We start from the raw sequence: 21,593 nt of genomic DNA on the forward strand, positions 1-21,593 counted from the left end.
GTCACATTATCTCTGTGCATTCAAATTGCCATCGATAAAATGCAATTGTGTTCGTTGTCTGTAGCTTACACCTGCTCATACCATAACCCCACAGCCACCATGGGGCACTCTTTTCACAATGTTGACATAAGCAAACTGCTCACCCACACAACGCCATCTTCCCAGTACAGTTGAAACCGAGAGGATGTCCTGGGTTGGCGTGGTTACATATGGTCTGCGGTTGTGAGGCTGGTTGGACGTACTGCCAAATTCTCTAAAATGACATTGGAGGCGGCTTATGGTAGAGAAATGAACATTAAATTCTCTGGCAACAGCTCTGGAACAGCAGGAATGTCTGTCGACAGCACAAGCTGCACCTGCGTAATGATCATGCTATTTAACCAGCTTCTTGATATGCCACACCTGTCAGGTGGCTGGATTATCTTGGCAATGAAAAAATTCTCACAAACAAATTTTGGAGAAATAAGCTTATTGTGTGCATGAACATTTCTGGGATCTTTTATTTAAGCTCATGAAACATGGGAACAACACTTTACATGTGGCATTTATATTTTTGTTCAGTATATTTGTAGTCAACTTTGTTCTGAAGTTATCAGCCTTCACAGAGAGATGCATAAACCATGTGATTCTATGTTTAGCGAATATGTTCTGTGTATAAAATTATGCGGGAGGGCAAAACATGAATCTAACCACACACTTAGCTGTTCTACGAGTGGTCTGAGGCCGGCATTATGAGCGTTTTCAAGTGCAATATTATCGTTTTGGGAAACAGCGCTGAGATTTAATGACGCTCCTAAGAAGGCTCTTACGATAAACTTAGCCTTAAGATACTTTTGGGAAGCCGGGCCCTGATCTGTTCTATCAACCTTATTCATTGATACAGCATATACCTCCACTACACTACTTTGATATGCATTGTGGGGTTTAAGAAGTGAGTAGACGCAATGCCCATTGAAAAATAAGTGGGTATACGGTGTATACCTGCGTATAGCCTCCACTACAATACTGTACACAGGACCTGATAATCAGCAGGTTTGCATGGGCCGGAGTTTCGGCTTGCCTAGTGACATCAGGAGGTAAATTGGTTAATTGACCAATAACAAAGACTTCCAAACGTCACTGCCAATAACAGCTAGTTTTAATTTTTCCCTTCCCTACTCAGATCACGCCCAGACAGTCCTAGCAAAAAAGTTTTCTGCTAAAAAGCAATTTTTTGTCAATTTGAATGGAAAACTATTACAGTAAGGTAGTTAATTTTTACCCAGAAATGATTTGATATTGATATAAAAAGGGTTGCATTGGGCCTTTAATGCTAAGCGCCAACAAGAGAGGCATCAGGTTCCATATTTAGAGTCTTTGGTATGACTGGTGATCAAACCCCAACCTTCTGATATCAGGGCAGACATTCTAACCACAAGGCCACTGAGGGCATGTCTACACTTGACACTTACATGCGACTTCTGCTATTAGAATAAGATGAAAAGTCTAGATGCACAAAAGTTGCGTTGAGGTCTGATTGTGTTCAGGTCAGAGAAGCATTGTGTGTGGATTTACCCTCGTTCTGGACACAATCAGTCTACCAAAAACGCATACAGTGGGCGATTTCATCAGCATTTTGCTCACAAGTCTCCAGAAAACGTGTGTTTTGGGAGCAAGCTGCACCTTTTTGTTATAACGTTGGAGGGAATATGTTCCTAGTGTGCGAGGAACGTGTTTGCTGGCTTCATAAATGTTATCTAGCTAATATTTAGAAAAACAATTTTTGGGGTTTGGCTGGAGTTAAATATGATTTTTATGCTAACCCGTTTGCAATCCCGTTAGCTTCGCTAGCTAGCTTGCAGGCTAACTACAGAGGTTAGCAGGTAGCTGAATGGCTAGTTAGAGTAACTTAGAGCGAGAGTCCACCTAACAAGCATATTCACACCTAATCGTATAGACACTGACTGCACAGTATTACAGATTCCTGGAATATTGCCTGGAAGTGCCAAGTGTTGTGTATTGGAGTTGTGCTGCAGAGCATCATGGGTGTTGTATGCGTTGAGATGAGCACTTTCTAGTTAAATGGTTGAACTGATTCCCGTCTCATCATTATTGAATGACATTTTTTTGTGTGGTTAGGAAACCCATGAAACATAACAAAAGTGATGAAGAGTATGTGTGAACCTACAGTGACTATTCTGCCCGGAAAAAGTTGTTTTTAAAACTGTTATCTTCCATGGTACAGTCTAAGCTAATGTTAGCCCAGTGTTTTGCTATCAGAAGCAAGTGCATAGTTGAGCTAGCTAAGAGACAGAGTTAGCATCGTCACTTCGGTGAAGGAAAACAAGGTGATTTAAAAGGGAGGAATATAGAGTGAGTAAAGGAAAGGACATTTACTCAAATGTGAAGACGAACTTTGAAATTAAAAACTGCTAAATGAGCGAACTTGAGGAGGAAACGTTAGTAAGGGAAGTGAATGAAGATCACATGACTGAAGAAAATATTGCCATGGTTGAGGACAATATTGAAGTGAGTGACAATCAGGAGCTTATTGAGAAATGAAAAATGGCTGGAATTGTTGGAAACATTGGACAGTTTGATGAAAGTATTGAGCAGTGGAGCTCATATACAGAAAAGTTTGACTATTTTGTTCTTGCAAATGACATAGATGAGGACAGAACTGTGCCTACATATTTTTGTGTTATGGGGCCAAATACATTTAATTTACAATGCAGCCTGCTACAGCCAGACAGGCCAGGTAATAAGACGTACAATATGGGGATATTGTGGAAATACTGAAAGGACACTTTTTACCAAAACCACTAGTTATTCCTGAAGGTTCCACAGAAGAAATTGAAAAGAGGGAGAATCAGTGACAATGTTTGCTGCTGCTTTAAAGAAACTATCTGAGCACTGAGTTTAATGATGTTCTAAATGACACCATTAGAGACAGACTACAATGTGGGCTACAGAGTGAAGCTTCACAAAAGCGACTATTGACAAAGTAATCTGAGCTTGGCAAAGGCTGTTGAAGTCAGTGTGTCCATGGAACTAGCTGCTAAAGGTGCTCGGGAGTTGAGTTCTTCAGCAAAAGTGCACCGAGTTGCAACTGAAAATCAGAGACAGGGAATTCAAGGTACATGCTTCTGCTGTGGCAAAGTAGGACATCAGCCATCGACATGCTGGTGTAAGGACATGGATTGCCAAGCCTGTGGTAAAAGGGCCACATCGATCAAATTACACGTGTTCACTCTGTTGAGAGAAGTGAGTAACTACTCAGATGAGGAAGTCACACTGAAAATACTGACTGGTTCTGGGGGGGGGGGGGGGCACGGCTAATATGTCTCTCCCTTGCTAGAGGGGCAGCCAGTATCATATGGAGGTTGACACGGGGCAGCTGTAGCTCTTGTTTCAGACACAGTCCACAAAAATACATTGAAACACCTTCCACTTCAGCCAGCACACATCGTGTTAAAGACTTACACAGGTGAATCTGTCGCCGTGAGAGGTATAACTGAGGTCACAGTTCAGTTAAACGGACAAACTGAAAAGATGCCACTCTACATCGTGAAAGGAGACTACCCATCACTACTGGGACGTTTGTGGTTGGAGAAAATCACACTGGACTGGCCATCAGTGCATGCAATGACACATGAAGACACAGGCATACCCTCCATCTTAAAGAAACATGGATAATTATTTAATGGAGAGCTGGGAAGCATTAAAGACTACAGTGAAGTTTAGCAATAAGCCAGACACCAAACCAAAGTTCCTGAAAGCACAACGCGTACCTTATGCTATGAGAACAAAAGTCGAGGTTGACTTGGATGCCTCCCATCCCGTTTTTATTTTATGCATTTATTATTCTGTCTAATGAAAAGCGCTTTACAAATGTAATAAACTACCATTATTTTTCAGTACCTTGCTCAAGGGCACATTCACAGATTTTTCACCTTGGGTATTCAAACCAGCGACCTTTCGGTTACTGGCCCAATGCGCTAAGCTACCTGCCGCCCTAGTCAAGGACAAAGAACTGGAGCAGGTCAGCATGAGTGAATGGGTGACGCCCATTGTACCATTTCTTAAAGGGCCACTGAACACACCAATTGGCACATGCGTTTTTCTGTTACTCATTAGAAAAATTTGATTTCAGTCTTGGAGGTGTGTTTCCTGACCAATTCCGCGTTTGGTTAATGATGTTTGCCCCCATGAGACACTGTAGACGCGGAAGCCTATTTCACTTCCTCAAAATCGAACTCAAGAAATGTGTAAATAATTTTGATATTTTGGCCGAGGATGTTTTAGTTACGCAATTTTACATATAACGAAGGTGTTTGGTGCAGTATTTCTCATGTAAAAAAAATGGCCAATGTACTGTATTATCTTATGTAAACATTTGGAGCTGCTGGGCAGGTCTGTCTCACTGTCTATGCCATTGGATAGAGAGCAATCACTGCAGCTGTTCACCCCATGTTAGTAGACAAATGGACCTCGTCAAATCAAAACCTAACCTTCATTTACACAGTGTGACTCACGGATGTTCCTAACTCCATTTTAGACTAGACTGACTTTATTTACACTTTGTTGTCAATATTGAGACTAGAATAACTGTTTCTGACTCATATCGTTTCCAAAGGGATTTGTTGCTTTTTAAAGGCAGTCACACTTTAAGAAGGATGGTGGAATCAGCATATGTGTAAACTTTAAAGTCACAGTGAACCCTGTGTTGTCCGCTGAGCAGTATCTGCTACCACACATCGACAACATTTTTGTGGGCTTAGGTGGGGGTAAAGAATTCTGTCAAATCGACCTCTGCCAAGCCTACTTAAAGATGCACATGGAGCTGCTGAGCGTCATGACACAAGGGTTTTTTCAGGTAATGTCGTCTACCTTTTGGAATCACAGGTGCGCCAGCGCTGTTCCAGAGGGCGATGGACCAGATCTTGAGTGGATTGCCAGGAGTACAATGCTACCTGTATCTCCGGAACTTGGATGCGACCTTACAGAGGTTGAAGGACTATGGACTGTGAGTTTGTAAGGACAAATGTGCATTCTTTCACTCATCAGTTGAATACCTCGGACACGTCATCGACACCACAGGCTTTAACAAGGCTCGGTCAAAGGTCAAGGCTATCTTGGACGCCCCAGCTCCTCAGAACGTCAGCCAACTACGTTCTTTCTTGGGGTTACCGAATTACTATGGACGCTTTATCCCCAGCTTAACAATGAAGCATCAGTTGCTCTGTCAGGACAAAAGATGGAAATGGACAGAACAATGCGAGGAAGGATTTGTGAAAACCACGGAAACACTCTGCGGCACTGACACATTTCCAACTAGCTTGTGATGCTAGTCCATATGGTGTTGGAGTAGCAGGCCCAGCGGCAGGATTAACTCGGCAAGGGGGCATCAGAAATGACTAAGGGGGCACAACTATTTTTGCTTGGTGATAACAATGGATGGATAATTATCAATAGTACAATTGCACACAATGTATTTGCAGTCATGTACGGCTGTCTTGCGCAAGAATACAGGCTACTGCACCACTTTACAAACATGGACAATTCATTACTATCTCGAGAAGGTTATGACAATGCTACACAGCTGCATGCACAATACCCATCAATGCAATGCAAAACAGTTGCTAATTACCGTAATAACACTTCCCATGCCAATACAATCCATTTCCAATGGCAGAAAAGAAACAATAATGTACAATGCACAACCACGACTTATCGGTACAATGCAGCTTTGACGCAGCTACCAAGCTGTCTTCCCACAAGAGTGTTGAACTACGCTGTGTATGATAACAGAGAAATTAGTATTCCATGGCAACGAGCTGTTTATGGCAACACTATAGCTACATTGTTACTCAACCATTAGTCAAGGTCTGCCCACCCTCATCAATATAATGCAGAGCACCTCTTCTACCATATAAAACAACATTAAAAACAATCTGATTATATTATAAACCAAACATTTCCAATCCAATCACATCACAGAAATCAAGCAGTAGACTTGGCAGCAACGCCAATAAAGAAAATCACATCTACGCCTTTTTATGACATTTGCCATGCATTTCCAAAAGCTAGCAAATAACAAAATAATACAAGCCCAGCCAGGCTGCCTGTTCTTACCCAGATTCAAAAGAGTTGCAGCCGCCTTGAGGCTGTGTTGAACCTCCTCAGCAGTCTCTCATTCCACCCTCCACAGAATTTGCTCGTAAGATCCCACTCAAATGCCAGTTGAATCAGCTGCGCTTTCCTCCTGTACAACATGCTCCATCTGTGCTCACTTAATATGTTTTTCAATGTTGAAAAAGAGTTCTTGCAAGTTGCTGTGGATGCTCCAAATGTTAATCCCAGCTTCAATGCCATCATCACAGTAGGCATTGCTGTTAGAGGCCCAAAGTTATCCAAAATGCTCTGCGTAGTCCATTTTTCTTCTCCAGATCGGGAAATTTCAGTCTGTAGAAACTGTAGTGCAACAGTAAACTCAGCTTCCACAAAGTCTCCTGAGATTAAGTCCAGCAGTGGTTTCACCTTTTCCACATCCATAAAGGTTTCATTCTCTGGGTGCAAGGCACACAGGGCCTCAAGAAGTTGGCTGTTTCGTTTGTTAAATCTTGCTGACATTTCTCCCAGTACAGCATCCAGAGGGCTGAAAAATTATCCTCTTCTTGCTGGCCAATTTGTTGTTTCGACCACATATTCTTTCAGATTACTACTCACTACTCTTTGCCTTTTGCTTGGAGCGGGGGTATCCGTGTGCTTGTATTTCTCCCGTAACTCATCAAACTCACTGTCACGTTGTCACGTCCTGACCAGTAAGGGGTCATTTGGTTATGATAGTTTGGTCAGGGCGTTGCAGGGGGTGTTTGTTTTGTGTGTTTTAAGGTTTTTGGGTTGATCTATGTTATTCTATTTCTATGTTTGAATATCTTGTTTTTCTGTTTCTATGTTGGAATTGTTTGGGGTTGGTCTCTAATTGGAGGCAGCTGAATCTCATTGCCTCTGATTAGAGACCATATTTATGTAGGGGTTTTCTCATTGTGTTTTGTGGGTGGTTAATTTCTGTTTTGTATTACTTACCTGACAGAACTGTTTGGCTGTCGTTTCTTGTTTCTTTGTTTCAGTGTTCAGATCAAATAAATACATGATGAGCACTAAAATCGCTGTGCCTTGGTCTACTCCATTTGACAGCCGTTACACACGTCTCAGTTTTTCCACACAGTTGTGGGCACTGTGGACGACTCGGATGCCAGTGTACAGATCAGTTGCTTCAGCCTGAAGTAACTTGTTAGGGGATCGAGCAGGCTGAGGACTTTGTGGACCATGAAGGCAATGGATCTGAAGCTCGGCTCGGAAACAGCTTTCAATAGGCCCACAGCCTCAAGTCGCACCTCTGTACTGTAGGTGCGGGTACTCTTGATTTCTCTGAGCAGGTGGATGATGCTATCCAGAGATTTTATAATGACACGAATAGTCCTTCACTGCTCAAGCAGCCGTTTCAGTTTCTTTCCCATATATTGCACAGTTTCCTGAGAAACTTGTAAAGGGAATTACACACATTAGAGGACATAGCGTGCACTATGACTTAATGCAGCTGGTGGTTAAAGCAATGCACATACAGCACTTCCCGATTCAGCTCGTCCTGCACTACCTTTTGCATTCCCCCATGTTTACCAGACATCACACTGGCTCACTCATAACATTGAACAAGAATCTTCTCGGTGCTAAGGCCAACATTTGTTAGCTCTGATAGGACCAAGTTAGTTAGCGATAAAGCATCACATTCTTTACCCGTTGCCAGTTACAGTAGCCGCTCACAAACAAGATTGTTTTCGTCCACGTAATGGAGTACAATTGAAATGTTCTCGCACCCAGTTGGGTCTGTAGTCCCATCCACTTTAAGTGTGTACCATGAATCACCTACCTCCTTCACAATTTCCTCTTTGACTAACTCACTCATGAGCCCCATTATTTAATTCTGGATGTCATGAGGTGTATGTGGCATTGCGGGGAATTGTGCTTAAGGCACTAGCAAGTTCCTTGTCTTTACTAAGTGTATAATCTAACATCGCCATCAATCGCATCCAAAGTTCCCCTGAGAGGAAGCTTGTTGACATTCCAATGTCCACAATCAATGACAAATACATACGATTTCTTGCAAGCTGTGCAGAATTCACAGGTGTTGAAATCTGCCTTGCAGAAATATTCCAGCCACTCTCTGCCTTTGAATCACATGCTACAAAATGCCCGTTTTTTCCCACAGTACAGGCGGTTGGTTATTTCCCCAGACAAACCTGCGCTGGCTCCTCATCACCGAAGTCGATCAGGCACTAACGGAGGCGTCGGTGCTTGTAATATCCTGGCGGTGCTGCTGCTAGGTTCGGTCTTGGCGGCTGCAGGCCCGTCCTCGGGTTGGTTACCTCCTATGTCACCAGGCTGCAAGACAGTCGTGCAGGTAACTTTGCTGCTGGGCTTGACGGCCTTGGCCTCGGTGATTAGCGTCGGCTCAGCGGCCTTGGCCTCTGTGGCAGGCTTCTCCCCCTCCCCGCCTCTTTGATCCGATGCTGCCGTTGTACCCTGGCGAAGCCACTTTTTAATATCCATCATGCTACCTACCTAACTGTTAACATTAGCTAAATTCCATCCAGCTGTGAAGTTAAACTTTTTTCCCCGTAGTACGTAACTTTGAAAGTAAACCTAAACTGTCAAATTGACCCTGCCCTTCTACTGTGACGGCCAATCAAAATGTGTTTTTTTCAACTGGTAAAATGTGTATGATGTACAGTTGAAATCGGAAGTTTACATGCACTTAGGTTGGAGTCATTAAAACTTGTTTTTCAACCACTCCACACATTTCTTATTAACAAACTATAGTTTTGGCAAGTGGGTTAGGACATCTACTTTGTGCATGACACAAGTAATTAATCCAACAATTGTTCACAAACAGATTATTTCACTGTATCACAATTCCAGTCGGTCAGAAGTTTACATACACTAAGTTGACTGTGCCTTTAAACATGGTGTCACGGCTGTCGTAGGAAGGAGCGGACCAAAGTGCAGTGTGTGTGTCGTTCCACATTTTATTTTCACTGTGAAACTATGCAATACATACACAATAAACTGAACAAACAAAAACAACAAACCGTGATGCAGAGTTGAAACATACACTAACTCAAAAACAATCTCCCACAAACCCAGGTGGAAAAAACACCTACTTATTAAGTATGATCTCCAATTACAGACAACGATGACCAGCTGCCTCTAATTGGAGATCATTCCAAACAAAACCCAACATAGAAATACAAAACTAGAACATAACATAGAAAAACTAAACGAGAAAACCCCCCTGTCACGCCCTGACCTACTCTACCATAGAAAATAACAGCTTTCTATGGTCAGGATGTGACACATGGAAAATTCCAGAAAATGATGTCATGGCTTTAGAAGCTTCTGATAGGCTAATTGACATCATTTGAGTCAATTTGAGGTGTACCTGTGGATGTATTTCAAGGCCTACCTTCAAACTCAGTGCCTCTTTGCTTGACATCATGGGAAAATTAAAAGAAATCAGCCAAGACATCAGAAAAAAAATTGTTTACCTCCACAAGTCTGGTTCATCCTTGGGAGCAATTTCCAAATGCCTGAAGGTGCCACGTTCATCTGTACAAACAATAGTACAGAAGTATAAACACCATGGGACCACGCAGCCGTCATACCGCTCAGGAAGGAGATGCGATGTGTCTTGGAGATGAATGTACTTTGGTGCGAAAAGTGCAAATAAATCCCAGGACAACAGCAAAGGACCTTGTTAAGATGCAGGAGGAAACAGGTACAAAAGTATCTATATCCACAGTAAAACGATTCCTATATCGACATAACCTGAAAGGCCGCTCTGCAAGGAAGAAGCCACTGCTCCAAAACCACCATAAAAAAAGCCAGACTACAGTTTGCAACTGCACATGGGGACAACTGCACATGATGAAACAAAAATAGAACTGTTTGGCCATAATGACCATCTTTATGTTTGGAAGAAAAAGGGGGAGGCTTGCAAACCGAAGAACACCATCCCAACCATGGGGAACGGGGGTGGCAGCATCATGTCGTGGGGGTGCTTTGCTGCAGGAGGGACTGGTGCCCTTCACAAAATAGATGGCATCATGATGGAGGAAAATTATGTGGATAAATTGAAGCAACATCTCAAGACATCAGTCCGGAAGTTAAAGCTTGGTTGCAAATGGGTCTTCCAAATGAACAAATACCCCAAGCATACTTCCAAAGTTGTGGCAGAATGGCACAACAAAGTAAAGGTATTGGAGGGGCCATCACAAAGCCCTGACCTCAATCCTATAGAATATTTGTGGGCAGAACTGAAAAGTGTGTGCGGGCAAGGAGGTCTACAAACCTGACTCAGTTACACCAGCTCTGTCAGGAGGAATGGGCCAAAATTCACCCAACTTATTGTGGGAAGCTTGTGGAAGGCTACCCGAAATGTTTGACCCAAGTTCAACAATTTAAAGGCAATGCTACCAAATACTAATTGAGTGTATGTAAACTTCTGACCCACTGGGAATGTGATGAAAGAAATAAAAGCTGAAATAAATCAGTCATTCTCTCTACTATTATTCTGACATTTCAAATTCTTAAAATAAAGTGGTGATCCTAACTGACCTAAAACAGGGATTTTTTTCTAGGATTAAATGTCGGGAATTGTGAAAAACTGAGTTTAAATGTATTTGGCTAAGGTGTATGTAAACTTCCGACTTCAACTGTATGTATTATGCGTGCAAGGGAGTTGCATGAATGAAGCATACACAACAAATTGGTTGGGCATGACGGAGGGGGCAGATTGTGGGACTGAATAGAGATACAAAACTGAGGGGGCACAAAATTCCAACTAAGGGGGCATTGCCCCCTTTTGCCCCTTCGTGGCACCATGCCTGTGGAGCAGTTGCATCCCATATCATGCATTCCGGTGCAGAGAAGCCGATCGCTTTCGGATAACGCAAGTCAGAACTACACTGCAACGCTGATGGACTTTCCAGGTTACCACTATCTTTACAGGTTACCACCACTATCTATCTTCTACTTCAGGAAAGTGGAAAATGCGTCAGTCACTTCAACAGAAGTGCGGAGAGGCACTAGAAACGACCTGGTGGTATCTGAAGTGATGGACATCATCATGAAAGGTAAAGCCACAGGAGATGCTTTGGAACTGAAGCTGTCAGTACAGTCTTATTGTCTGCTGTGGGGAAGGAAAATAATCACTCCACCTTTGCTGAGGAAACCGGTGTTGCAACAGCTACACTCAGATTATCGTGGAATGCTTTGCATAAAGGAAATCGCACGAAGCTACTTTTGGTGGCTTGGATTGGATGGAAGCATTGAGGAGAAAACAAAAACATGTTCCTCATGTCAGAAGGTTCGCAACGTACCTAAACTTGCACCTCTTCATCAGTGGGATTGGCCGGATGATGTAAAGAAACGCATACATGGTGACTTTGCAGGTCCATTTGAAGAGGAATGTTTCTTGTGGTCGTGGATGCTCATAGCAAGAGGCCAAATGTTGCCATCATAAGGCCTGCTGCACAGAAGACCATAGAGAAGCTTGGGGAAGTGTTTAGTCTGGTCGGATCACCACTCCAACTCGTTAGTGAAAACAGACCGCAGCTAGTGTCCCAAGAAATGGCCATGTTCCTACAGGTGAATTGCGTACAGCATATCAGGTCTGCCTCATATCATCCATCTACCAACAGGCTGGCGGAGAGTTTCATACAGACCATGAAACATGCCTTGAAAGCATCTTTGGGACACTGGGCCAACGCTTGAACAGCTTCCTGCTCTCCTACTGGAACACGCCTCACGCAACCACCAAGGCTTTGCCACTCATGAAGAGAGAGCTACATACAAGTTTCGACCTATTCAAACCTCCAAATGCAAAGGAGACAGTGTTACGTCAAGAGGAGTGTCAAGTCAAACGTTGTGAACTGAGAGCAAAGGACAGAGCTTTCAATCCTAGAGAAACTGTCTTAGCTAGGAACTACTTCAGCGGACCAAAGTGGGTTCCTGCTACTTTACCTCAGGCGAGCAATACCTTGAGACTTCTTTAATATTAGACATCACGCACCAGCTGTTATTGGCAAATAGATACACACCCCCGCCCCTCGTCTTACCAGACGTAGCTTCTCTGTCCTGCCGATGCGTGGAAAGTTCCGCCAGCTCTACGTTATCCGTGTCGTCGTTCAGCCACGACTCTGTGAAACAGAAGATATTACAGTTTTTAATGTCCGTTGGCCAATAGAAAGATTGGAAAGCTGCCGCGGTCATCCCCCTCTTCAAAGGGGGAGACACCCTAGACCCAAACTGTTACAGACCTATATCTATCCTACCCTGCCTTTTTAAAGTCTTCGAAAGCCAAGTTAACAAACAGATCACCGACCATTTCGAATCCCACCATACCTTCTCTGCATTGCAATCTGGTTTCCGAGCTGGTCATGGGTGCACCTCAGCCACGCTCAAGGTCCTAAACGACATCATAACCGCCATCGATAAAGGCAATACTGTGCCGCCGTATTCATCGACCTGGCCAAGGCTTTCGACTCTGTCAATCACCACATTCTTATCGGCAGACTCAACAGCCTTGGTTTCTCAAATGACTGCCTCGCCTGGTTCACCAACTACTTCTCAGACAGAGTTCAGTGTGTCAAATCGGAGGGCCTGTTGTCCGGAACTTTTGCAGTCTCTATGGGGGTGCCACAAGGTTCAATTCTCGGGCCGACTCTTTTCTCTGTATACATCAATGATGTCGCTATTGCTGCTGGTGATTCTCTGATCCACCTCTACGCAGACGACACCATTCTGTATACTTCTGGCCCTTCTTTGTACACTGTGTTAACAAACCTCCAGATGAGCTTCAATGCCATACAACTCTCCTTCTGTGACCTCCAACTGCTCTTAAATGCAAGTAAAACTAAATGCATGCTCTTCAACCGATCGCTGCCCGCACCTGCCCGCCTGTCTAGCATCACTACTCTGGATGGTTCTGACTTAGAATATGTGGACAACTACAAATACCTAGGTGTCTGGTTAGACTGTAAACTCTCCTTCCAGACTCACATCAAGCATCTCCAATCCAAAATGAAATCTAGAATTGGCTTCCTATTTTGCAACAAAGCATCCTTCACTCATGCTGCCAAACATACCCTCGTAAAACTACTGATCCTTGACTTCGGCGATGTCATTTACAAAATAGCCTCCAACACTCTACTCAGCAAATTGGATGCAGTCTATCACAAGCCATCCGTTTTGTCACCAAAGCCCCATATACTACTCACCTGTCATGTCCTGACCAGTAAAGGGGTAATTTTGTTATTGTAGTTGGTCAGGACGTGGCAGGGGTGTGTTTGTTTTGTGTTGTTGTTTTTTGGGGGGGTTAGTTCTATGTTATGTATTTCTATGTTTGATTTTGTAGTATTTCTATTTCTATGTTCAGGGTTTTGGTTTGGCCTTCAATTGAAGGCAGCTGTTCTTTGTTGCCTTTAATTGGAGGCCATATTTAACCTCTATGGGACCGGCGGGACGAATTCGTCCCACCTACGTAACAGCCAGTTGAATCCTGTGGCGCGATTTTCAAAACCTTTGAAATGCTATTACTTCAATTTCTCAAACATATGACTATTTTATAGCTATTTAAAGACAAGACTCTCGTTAATCTAACCACACTGTCCGATTTCAAAAAGGCTTTACAACGAAAGCAAAACATTAGATTATGTCAGCAGAGTACCAAGCCAGAAATAATCAGACACCCATTTTTCAAGCTAGCATATAATGTCACAAAAACCCAGAAGACAGCTAAATGCAGCACTAACCTTTGATGATCTTCATCAGATGACAACCCTAGGACATTATGTTATACAATACATGCATGTTTTGTTCAATCAAGTTCATATTTATATCAAAAACCAGCTTTTTACATTAGCATGTGACGTTCAGAACTAGCAAATTCCCCGCAAACTTCCGGGGAATTCGCTAACAATTTACTAAATTACTCACGATAAACGTTCACAAAAAGCATAACAATTATTTTAAGAATTATAGATACAGAACTCCTCTATGCACTCGATTTGTCCGATTTTAAAATAGCTTTTTCGTGAAAGCACATTTTGCAATATTCTAAGTACATAGCCCAGGCATCACGGGCTAGCTATTTAGACACCCGGCAAGTTTAGCACTCACCAATATCACATTTACTATTATAAAACTTTGATTACCTTTTGTTGTCTTCGTCAGAATGCACTCCCAGGACTGCTACTTCAATAACAAATGTTGGTTTGGTTCAAAATAATCCATCGTTATATCCGAATAGCGCCGTTTTGTTCGTGCGTCCCAGACACTATCTGAAATGGTAAATCAGGGTCGCGCGCATGGCGCAATTCGTGACAAAAAAAATCTAAATATTCCATTACCGTACTTCGAAGCATGTCAACCGCTGTTTAAAATCCATTTTTATGCCATTTTTCTCGTAAAAAAGCGATAATATTCCGACCGGGAATGTCCATTTAGCTAAACAGAGGAAAGTAAACAAAGCTTTCGGTCGACGTGGGCACGAGCCTGAGTGTCACAGTACTGTAACAAGCCACTACCCAAACGCGCTACTTTTTTTCAGCCAGAGCCTGCAAAGCCACGATTCAGCTTTTTACCGCCTTCTGAGACCCTATGGCAGCCGTAGGAAGTGTCACGGGACAGCTAAGATCCTCACTCTTCAATAAACAGAGACAAGAAGAACGACACCTTGTCAGACAGGCCACTTCCTGCATGAAACCTTCTCAGTTTTTTGCCTGCCAAATGAGTTCTGTTATACTCACAGACACCATTCAAACAGTTTTAGAAACTTTAGGGTGTTTTCTATCCATATGTAATAAGTATATGCATATTCTAGTTACTGGGTAGGAGTGGTAACCAGATTAAATCGGGTACGTTTTTTATCCGGCGGTGTAAATACTGCCCCCTTGCCCTAACAGGTTTTAAGTGGGTTTATTTTCTCTTGTGTTTGTGGGTGGTTGTTCCATGTATAGTTAGGTTACCTTACAGGACTGTCGGTTGTTTTCTTGTTTTGTTTCAGTGTTCACGTTTCAATAAAAGTATAAGTATGGACACTTACCACGCTGCGTATTGGTCCGATATTTCTTCCTCCTCAGAAGACAAAACTTATGACAGAACCACCCACCACCAACGGACCAAGCAGCGTGGAAGGGAGCAGCACCAGGAGTGGAGTAAGCGGCGTGCTCGGGAGGTGATGGCATCCTGGTCGCTGGAGGAATTGGAGGCAAGAATTGACCGGACTTGGGAACAGCTATTGGACTTTTGCAACCGCCTGCCGGGGAAGCAGGTGGAGGTGAGGAGGCACCCCCCAAAAAGTTTTTTTTTGAGTAAGTCAGGCAATAAGCCTGAACCAAGTCCTCGTGCTTATTATGGGGAGCGACGGATCGAGAAAGCACCGAGCTTTGCGGAAATGCGCACTGTATTGCCCAGACGCATTCAAAGGCCGGTGCGATCGGTAAAAGCTCCTCAGTATGGCCAGGCGATGTTGAGCACTCAGCCAAGAAGGGTTGTGCAGGCTGTATGCTCCAGACCTCCAGTGCATCTCCAGGGTCCAGTTTACCCTGTTCCTGCTCTTCGCACTAGCCCTGAGGTGCGCGTCACCAGTCTGGCGCCTCCAAAGCCAGCCCCACGCACCAGGCCTTTAGTGCGCTTGCCCAGTCCAGTACGTCCTGTTCCTGCTCCTCGCACTAGCCCTGTGGTGCGCGTCCCTAGTCTGGCGCCTCCAAAGCCAGCCCCACGCACTAGGCCTTTAGTGCACCTACCCAGTCCAGTACATCCTGTTCCTGCTCCTCGCACTAGCCCTGTGGTGCGTGTCACTAGTCTGGCACCTCCAAAGCCAGCCCCACGCACCAGGCCTTTAGTGCGCCTGCCCAGTCCAGTACATCCTGTTCCTGCTCCTCGCACTAGCTCTGTGGTGCGTGTCACTAGTCTGGCGCCTCCAAAGCCAGTCCCACGCATCAGGCCTTCAGTGCGCAGTCCCCGTCTAGAGCTTCCGGCAACAGTGCCCCGTCTAGAGCTTCCGGCGACGCCACGCCAGTCCGGCGCAGCCAGAGTCGCCCCGCCAGTCCGGCGCAGCCAGAGTCGCCCCGCCAGTCCAGCGCAGCCAGAGTCGCCCCGCCAGTCCGGCGCAGCCAGAGTCGCCCCTCAGCCCAGAGCCTTCAGCGGTGGGCTACAGCCCTGAGCCTTCAGCAGGAGTGGACAGGTTAGAGTGGGGACTAAGGCCGGAACCAGAGCCACCTCCGTAGGGGGGAGTATTGGGGAAGGGGGGGGGGTGTTTGCACAGGAACCGTTCCCTCCCTTTAGTTTTTTTGTTGTTGTTGTGGGTTGTTGTTGGTGTCTTATGGTTAAGGTGCATTCGGTGTCTGCACCTTTGGGGGGGATACTGTCACGTCCTGACCAGTAAAGGGGTCATTTTGTTATTGTAGTTGGTCAGGACGTGGCAGGGGTGTGTTTGTTTTGTGTTGTTGGGTTCTTTGGGTTATTTCTATGTTATGTATTTCTATGTTTGATTTTCTAGTATTTCTATTTCTATGTTCAGGGTTTTGGTTTGGCCTTCAATTGAAGGCAGCTGTTCTTCGTTACCTTTAATTGGAGGCCATATTTAAGTGGGTTTATTTTCTCTTGTGTTTGTGGGTGGTTGTTCCATGTATAGTTAGGTTACCTTACAGGACTGTCGTTCGTTTTCTTTCAGTGTTCACGTTTCCATAAAAGTATAAGTATGGACACTTACCACGCTGCGTATTGGTCTGATATTTCTTCCTCCTCAGAAGACGAAACTTATGACACCACCACTGCGACCTGTATGCTCTCGTTGGCTGGCCCTCGCTTCATATTCGTCGCCAAACCCACTGGCTCCAGGTCATCTAGGTAAAGCCCCGCCTTATCTCAGCTTACTGGTCACCATAGCAGCACCCACCCGTAGCATGCGCTCCAGCAGGTATATTTCACTGGTCACCCCCAAAGCCAACTCCTCCTTTGGCTTTTCCGTCTAGTTCTCTGCTGCCAATGACTGGAACGAATTGCAAAAATCACTGAAGCTGGAGACTCATATCTCCCTCACTAACTTTAAGCATCAGCTGTCAGAGCAGCTTACATATCATTGCACCTGTACATAGCCCATCTGTGAATAGCCCACCGAACTACCCCATCCCCATATTGTTATTTATTGTTTTGCTCCTTTGCACCCCAGTATCTCTACTTGCACATTCATCTTCTGCTCATCTATCACTCCAGTGTTTAATTGCTTAATTGTAATTATTTCGCCACTGTGGCCTATATTGCCTTACCTCCCTAATCTTACTTAATTTGCACACACTGTATATAGACTTTTCTATTGTGTTATTGACTGTACGTTTGTTTATTCCATGTGTAACTCTGTTTGTGTCGCACTGCTTTGCTTTACCTTGGCCAGGTCGCAGTTGTAAATGAAAACTTGTTCTCAACTGGCCTACCTGGTTAAATAAAGGTGAAATAAAAAAAAGAGAGGATGGCAGTGGAGGTTTACTCACTCACCTACGAATTCTCAGAAGGCAGCCTGACCTCCGTCCTCTTTTTCTACATCTTTTCTTCACGCAAATGACAGGGATTTGAGCACATTCCCAAGAAAGCATTTTATCCTTCGCGTCGGTCTTGTTAAAGAAAAAAATCTTTGTCCAGTTTGAGGTGAGTAATTGCTGTTCTGATGTCCAGAAGTTATTTTCGGTCATAAGAGATGGTAGCAGCAACATTATGTCCAAAATAAGTTACAAACAATGCGAAAAAACTAACAAAATAGCACAGTTGGTTAGGAGCACGTAAAATTGCAGCCATCCCCGCCGGCGCCATTCTTAACACTTTTAAGGAAGGGTGGTCAAACTCTCTTCATCCCAAGGGCCATATCCTGTCTTCACACTGATGTCCAGAAGGACACACTGCAAATTGGGTTGCCTACCTTGTCTTGTCATGTATCCATAGACTGGTATTTTACCTGCCTGTTTAGAATAGCTTTCGTTTGGGTGACAACTTGTGGGTTGGAAATAGTAATTATGGCCACCTGTGGTTACTTTGTTGAATGTCTTTACACTGAACTAGTCTGCGGATGAAATGAGTCTGTGCAGAGCAATACCCAACGGGCACACATGTCAATTCAATGTCTATTCCACGTCAGTTCAATGTAATTTCATTGAAATAACGTTGAAACAACGTTAATTTAACTAGTGTGCACCCAGTGGGTACATGGATAGAATACTATTTTTTGGGTATGCTGTCCATCTAATTTACTATGGACTTTATTAATGAAGATTCAGCAGCACAATCAATATCAATTTCATAAAGATAATTGCATCTAGCAACAATCAGCCTCCATTTGGTCTTCTTGCTGCTCTAAGAGGGGGCAAGAACATGGAAATACTGTATCTGTTTTGTATTTGTTTACATCCAGGGATGGAAATTAAGCTAGCCCGCTAGCCCTTCAGACCGGGCTAGTAGAAAATGTGCCCAATGAGCCCACCAGCCAGTGAAATGTTGTATTTTAAGATATCGCATGGCACAGATTTTGGACCCGGGATAGTCAAAATTGCAGTCTACTAGCACGGCTGGCCAGTGCCCAAAATCCTTAGGTTCCATCCCTGTTTACATCCCATTACAAAATTAGATTCCTGGCTAAATACATTTTTCAATTCAGTGTGCTTGTGCGCTCATGAGATTTATTCAGATCCTGTGCATTTCAGGAAAATACTGTAAGATTGATCATGGTATTCATAGTATAGATAGTTGGCAAGGAAACACCATTCAATGGGTGAAATCTATTTTAGTGTAATTAACATGTTGCATGGGTTCTTGCCCATCTGCCTTCCCCACCCCCCAAGTCCCCTCTCTAACCCATCCTGTAATCAACGGTAATATGATTAATTAATCAAACAATGTTTGCTGGGTGAAAATAAAGGGTGTATTTCAGTGGTGGAGCTCTGAGTTTTGGACAATACTGATTTACTTGAATCTGGCTCTCATAGTGTCCTTGAATTAGCAATGAATGAATCAGCCTTGTTCACCATTCCAGCTGAGAATTGAATTCACCACATGGTGTGGGCTTATGTGCTTCAGCCCCTTGTGGGAATGAGTTTAATTGGCAAGTTAGAACTTGAACAATTTGACTCCGTATTGAAAAAATAGCTATTGTAGGGCTTACTGAATTCAGTGTCAGAAAACCACCTCAGTTGTCAAGGGGAGAGGTTTAGTGCGTGCGTGTGCACGTGCGTGCCGGGTGGAGGGAGTGTGTATGGGGAAAGGGCGTGCACAGTAGGCTATGCTAGGCATGTATGCTTGTTAGGTGGGTACTTGCTCCCATGGACTTTATGTGATTGACACAGCTCCCTAAACTCAGTAGCTCAGTTGGACTTGAGAGGCGAGGCATTCAGATGAGAAATATGGAATTACCTCGCCAAGCTGCATGTCTCGTTGAGTTTGCTAAATTTGATCAGAAATGAATAATCAATTCCTGCAACTCGATTTGGCTTAATTGGGAAAACGTCTAGGCTATTCTGCGACAACCACTCGTGGCGTGTTTATTCATCAACATTTGCATAGCTGCATCGCTTATAACTATTTTCAACTTCTGTCAAAGTAATTGGAGTGAAGCGCTCGCTCAAGAAGGTAGGCTTTTTCTAAATTTTTTGGGCGTTATTGTTGCATGGGTCAACAACTGTCAATGAATCGCATGCATGTTCTCAGAAGTAGCCTAATATTGCATTACCTTTGTAAAGTATATTTTTTTTATCCGCAAGATTCTGGACGCATGCTAGTAGCTGTGCTTCGTGGGTTTTCGAACCAAACGAGTATAATTTGTTTCACCTGTAATTTAAAGTAGCATTACTCTCAATCAGAAAAAAAAGGTTGACCTGAAGCAATACATTTTCATATATTTTTGGGACGAAACTATCTAAGTTCACAGATATTGAATTAGTTTTACTTGCATACAATGAGGCATTTGCACAAAAATTGGTTTATGTTAGGTTGGTGTGCTATGCCAGCCAGAATAAATATTTCCTATCCAATATTTTCCATCTATATGACCGTAGAAAATATTCCTTTTTTTGGGGTATTAAAAATTAGGCTATTTGCCTTCCCCTCATTTGAAATTCCCATGCCACCTCAAGAGGCAGTTTTTCAAATCAGTTACACTTTAGAGAGAGGGAGAGATTTTTTTTTAAAGATTAGTATTTTTAAACCAGTAACTGGGTTTCCATTCAATTGGAGACAGATTTTCATATGAATATTCTAGAATCCGCATAAAGAAAATATGCGCATTTTCCAAGCCAGTGTTATGTTTCCACCAAATGGATTTGTTGCGGATAAAAATCAGGGCATGAGGTAGTGCACACAAACTACTTTTTCGCTTAGATTTTTATTCAGTACATTAACTTAAATTTCAATGTGTTTCCATCGCATTTTCAACTCTACTGATAGTTTTGTCACAAACTGTTGTGTTAAATAGAAAATGTGCCTACTCTGGTCTTGGTACCTGCGCTCTAGCCAACAGCTCACAGATACTGTGCGGGTTGTCAAGTATTTGATTTGATTATTATGGATAAGTACGAGAATATTTGTTTTCGTCAAATGGCATTCAAGCACCGATCATCATGTCACCAGAAAAAAAACCTCGATATTTTTTTGGAAAGCGCCATCGAACTCGTTACCGCGCACTTTCACCAGCCTGTGAATTTCATAATTTATTTAAACTGTAGCCTAATAAACTGCATGGTTTTCCAAATCGTAGTGGGATGACCACACACGATATATAATCTCGTGACTCCAAATGTACTGCTATATGATGTTTATTATATCAATATTTCCGCATAAGAGTAGTGTGAACTGGCCAAGGATGCATGGTTTCAGTCTCAAGTAGCCTTACCGTGCTGCTGTTGAGTGGAAATCCCGTCTTCTATCTTGTATTTGAGGTGAAGATGGATTGAAATGAGACACAGCTTTGACTCCTTTAGTGAGGTGATGAGTACCGAGGTGATGTGTCAGAGAGAATTGTCTACCTCAACTGCCACGCTGTTCACTGTTACTCTAGGCTTTCTGAGCCGCTACAGATTAGCCTTTAACCCCATAGTCAGAAATAACAAAGCACATTTCTTAAAAGTTCAGTACATGGGTAGGTATCTGCACCAATTTACACTTGACAACTGTACATGGAAAAATTCATTTTATAACTGCTAGTCCAGTGAGGACTGAGGAGTCAAACTTAATACTCTTCACTGTCCTTGATAGAAGATGATATTAGCATAAGCGTGTGTTGCTCCAGGCACCATGGGTGATTCCTCATGAAACTAGAACCAAAAAAGACCATGATTTTAGAGATTTTCACAAAACGGAATCCATAGAAGGGTCCTTTGGAGGAAGGTGAACCCTTGCAACGAAGAACCGTTATGTGCATTTTGAAAAGTTCTGATATTGACAAATCCACAAATTTTGACACCACTTCAAATGAGTGGATTTGGCTATTTCAGCCATACCCGTTGCAGACG

This window comes from Salmo salar, chromosome ssa20 (genome assembly GCF_905237065.1).
Source record: "Salmo salar chromosome ssa20, Ssal_v3.1, whole genome shotgun sequence".
Taxonomy (NCBI): domain Eukaryota; kingdom Metazoa; phylum Chordata; class Actinopteri; order Salmoniformes; family Salmonidae; genus Salmo; species Salmo salar.